Here is a 4,934-nt window from a genome sequence, read left to right on the forward strand (position 1 = left end):
GCCTACCTTTTTCAATTAGAAGTTGATGTATTTGGGTTTTATTTTGCTTTTCTTTAAGAGTCCTTTGAAACAAAAATTTTAAGTTTTAATTATCCAAGCACAGTAATTGCTTTAATTTGTTATTATGTTCTGCAAATTGAAATAGGCTTGTATATGAAAAACAAACAAATAAACCATGTATGCCTGACTGGGTAACATGAATATACTGAATCTAGGACACAAGGAAACAGCTCATCAGCAGTCCTCAAACTTCAGTGCTACATAAAATTCCATTTTCTTTTTTTCTTTCTAACATTATTTAAATACTATAGTTTACAAAGTTGTTCATAATAGAGTTGTTTCAGGCATTCAATGTTTCAACACCAATCCTACCACCAGTGTGACCTTCCCTCCACAATAGTCCCCAGTGTCTCACCCACCTCCCAAGCCTACCCTCTTAGCAGGCACAGACTAATTCATTTTACATTGCTTATTACAACAAAATGGCAGATGAACAAAATTCCATATTGTATGTCTCACACTGAAACATTGACTCAAGAGTTCTGGGTTGAACCCAGGCACGTAAATTTTTAGCAAAACCACAAGATATTTTTTTTTGTTGTTGTTGTTGTTGTTGTTTTTGGTCACACCCAGCATCGCTCAGGAATTACTCCTGGATCTACACTCAGAAATCGCCCTTGGCAGGCTCGGGGGACCATATGGGATGCCGGGATTTGAACCACCGCATGCAAGGCAAGCGCCTTACCTCCATGATATCTCTCCAGCCCCACCACAAGATATTTCTTTTAACTATTTGCAATGGAAATTTAAAATACTACAAAATTAGAAATACTATTCTAAGATTATCCACATACCCATCATCATGCTCCAATAAATTATCAGCACAGAATTATCCTTGTTTTATGACCATCTACCTTAGTCATTAAATTATTGTTTTTTCTTTTTTGGGGGAGGGTCACTTCTGGCAGCACTCAGGGATTACTCCTGGCTCTATGCTCAGAAATCGATCCTGGCAGGATCGGGGGACCATAAGGGATACCAGGTTCGAATCCTTCTGCATGCAAGGCAAACACCTTACCTCCATGCTATCTCTCTGGTCCCATCATTAAATTATTGTAATATCATTCCAGACATCTTAATATTTGTTCATTAGTACTCCATTGTAGTTCTAAAAGAAAGCATCTTCAGTTTTTTTTTTCAACAATTTACAATAATTTCTCCTAAAGGACCGAAGCAAGATTAGTAAAGCTAGTTTACAATTAGAGAAACACAGGGCAGTTGATATGTTCTTGTCAAAGTAGACAGCTTAAGGAGATACCTATTAAGATGGGGACACAGAAATAGTACTCATAGTTGATAGGATGATTGCCCTGCATTCAGCTGACTGGGTTTGATTCCTGGCACTCCATATGGTGCTATTAGTCCCACCAAAAGTGATCCCTGAGCAGAGCGCCAGGATTAAGTCTTGCACATCCCCTGAGTATAACCTCCAAAAAGAAGATAGCTAGTCGTTCATAACAGTAATCTTTTGTGTTTTCTCAAATGTACATTACCTTTAAGATTTTACATACAGAGTCCCCTCTGGTCAAGACATTTCTCAACCCTCTCTATACATGATTATTCACTATACTTTTTTATATTTATTTAAACACCTTGATTACAAACATGATTGTGGTTGGGTTTCAGTCATGTAAAAAACACCCCCATCACCAGTGCAACATTCCCATCACCATATTCACTATACTTTTAACCCAATTTATTCCAAGCCTGTCTTACTCAAGAAGGCCTTTATTCTATTTGTCATTAAGGTTAGAAACTATTGGGGGCCAGAGAGATAGCATGGAGGTAAGGCGTTTGCCTTTCATGCAGGAGGTCATCGGTTGGAATCCCGGTGTCCCGTATGGTCCCCCGTGCCTGCCAGGAGCAATTTCTGAGCCTGGAGCCAGGAATAACCCCTGAGCACTGCCGGGTGTGACCCAAAAACCACAAAAAAAAAAAAAAAAAAAAAAAAAAGATTAGATGCTATTTCTTTGTGGGTTGAGAATAATCAATATATTTAGTTATGTTTCTACAATTGCCACCTTCAAATCTTCAAAATCTATCCTTTTCATAAGTTAATAAATTGAAATAAAAAGTTTTCCAGGACTACTGACCACATTTTGAAAGAAAAAAGATGCTTTAATTAAATATCTTCATACTTCATCTTCAGAGTTATTAAAGAAACAAGAACAAAAAATTATTCAATTTGCTTTTCCTCCAAAATTATTTAGATTTCATAATTATTTAGACTTGTAATATGTTTTTGTTCAATTAGCCTCAAAAAAATTTCCTAATAAAAATAGAAATACAGAAGTAACAAATTGGATTGTTCCTTATAATCAAATTAACTTCAATTGTTTTTTTAAAATTTTGCTATTTTGGGGCACAGCAGTAGGGCGTTTGCTTTTGAACAGGACGGTTTTTGGAATCCCGGCATCCCATATGGTCCCCCGCACCTGCCAGGAGTGATTTCTGAGCATAGAGCCTGGAGTAATCCCTGAGCGCTGCCGGGTATGACCCAAAAACAAAAACAAACAAACAAACAAAAAAACTGCCTTTTCTTGGTTCCAGAGGGATAATTCAGCAGGTAGGGCACTTGCCTTACACTCGGCTTACCTAGCTTTGATGATCCTCTGAATCCACCAGGAATGATTTCTTACTGCAGAGCCAGAAGTAGTAACCCTTGAGCACTCTGGGTATGGCTCCCAAACCAAAAAAATAATTTAAAGTGATTTTTAAGTCATGATATTCTAATTATTAAACCTATAGACTAGGGCCCGGAGAGATAGCACAGCGGCTTTTGCCTTGCAAGCAGCCGATCCAGGACCAAAGGTGGTTGGTTCGAATCCCGGTGTCCCATATAGTCCCCCGTGCCTGCCAGGAGCTATTTCTGAGCAGACAGCCAGGAGTAACCCCTGAGCATCACCGGGTGTGGCCCAAAAACCAAAAAAAAAAAAAAAAAAAAAACAAAAACAAAAACAAAAACCTATAGACTACACTTTTTTTTTAATTAAAATATTGGAGACTTTAAGAAAAACAAAGAAATATATGGCACTTTTTGAAAATCAGAGTTGGAGACTTGTTGCATGACTTCATCACACTTAAGTGTCATTGTGTTTCTGTCTTATTATTTTTCACTCATTCAGAACAAAAACTTATAAAGCAGAAACAAATATTTCCTTGAATTTTCCTCCTTTTATCTGGATGTTTATTTTTATTTATCTATTTTTTTTAATGTGGTGATGGGGCCAAAGCGATAGCACAGCGGTAAGGCGTTTGCTTTGTATGTGGCCAACACAGGATGGACACCGGTTCAATTCCCGGCATCCCATATGGTCTGCCAAGTTTGCCAGGAGCAATTTCTGAGCTCAGAGCCAGGAGTAAACCCTGAGCACTGCTGGGTGTGACCCCAAAACAAAAACAAAATAAAAAGAAGTGGTGATCCCAGTACTCTACCACTAACCTATTTAATAACACTCTTCTAAAAATAAAAGAGGGAGCAAAAAGCACAGGGGTTAAGGTGCTTGCCTGGTATCCTACTGATTCAAGTTTCTGGTGGCATATTACAGTCTCTAAAGCACTGCCATGGTCACTTCTAAGCATAGAGTAGAAATAGCACCTGAGCATCCTGGTGTGCCACCCTCCCAAAAAATCCAAATTTCTTTTATTTAAAAAATAAATAAATAGGGCCCGGAGAGATAGCACAGTGGTGTTTGCCTTGCAAGCAGCCGATCCAGGACCAAAGGTGGTTGGTTCGAACCCCGGTGTCCCATATGGTCCCCCGTGCCTGCCAGGAGCTATTTCTGAGCAGACAGCCAGGAGTAACCCCTGAGCACCGCCAGGTGTGACCCAAAAACCAAAAATAAACAAATAAATAAATAAATAAATAAATAACAAAGAGAATGAACGGGAAGCATAAGGACTTTCCTTGAAATGCAGAATAGACTTCTGGCAAACAAAGCTTGGGGGGTGGGCTGGAGTGATAGCACAGTGGTAGGGCATTTGCCTTGCATGCTGTCAAGCCCAGATGGACCCCAGTTCGATTCCTGGCATCCCATATGGTCCTCTGAACCTGCCAGGAATAATTTCTCAGAGCAGAGCCAGGAGTAACCCCTGAGCACTGCTGAGTATGGCCCAAACCCACTTATATAAAGGGTTTTTTTTTAAGTTACATTTTTTTTAAGTGCTGTGATAATCTGTGATCTTTTGTTCCTGATTTATGAACAAAAGAAAACTGTGGATTCTACACTTGATCTTAGCCAAAAGGCCGAGAAGCGATTGAAAACTGTGGATTCATATCAAAATCATGACATAAAATACAACATATAGAATAGCCTTAGAAAACTAAGCCACAACTTGAGCCTGTCATCAATATAAGCATTTAATAAATTGTAAAATAATATATGTTTAAGATATGTCATCTATATTTTAGATACTTTATCCTTTACTGAGTGTTTTTATTTGACATGTGTCCAAAGTACAAAGATAAATTCCTCTTGCTCTTTGATAAGGTGTCAGAACTTACTTAAAGGTTTAAGACTAGAGCTGTTGAGCTAATTTTTTATCTAATACAAGTTATAGATGAGACTTGGTAGCAGCCTGTTGAAAGAATAGCTGTGGATAATAGTCCTTATCTCACCTCTATCTAGCCTGCTATCAATTTCTTTTATTATAGGAGTTTACCTTTGGGCGGCTCATATACCAGCTGTCAATCTGTACTTATCGTAAAACTTTGCTGGGAACAAGCTCAGGTGTGTTAAACTTCCCCAGAATAGGCTGTTTTCCTTCGTTCTCCAAATGGAACAGGTGTTGTCAAAAATGCAAGCCTCTGGCACTCCAGCTGCACTTTATCACAAGGCAGAGCCAGAATGATCTATCACAGGGCAGAGCCAGAA

The 4,934-nt window shown here is 38.7% G+C and overlaps 1 pseudogene; it reads right to left on the reverse strand.

The window, feature by feature from the left end:
• Positions 1-4,095: 4,095 nt before the first annotated feature.
• On the reverse strand, positions 4,096-4,318 carry LOC126021356 (uncharacterized; annotated as a pseudogene).
• Between the last annotated feature and the right edge of the window lie 616 nt (positions 4,319-4,934).

Source organism: Suncus etruscus, chromosome 10, assembly GCF_024139225.1.
Source record: "Suncus etruscus isolate mSunEtr1 chromosome 10, mSunEtr1.pri.cur, whole genome shotgun sequence".
Lineage (NCBI taxonomy): Eukaryota > Metazoa > Chordata > Mammalia > Eulipotyphla > Soricidae > Suncus > Suncus etruscus.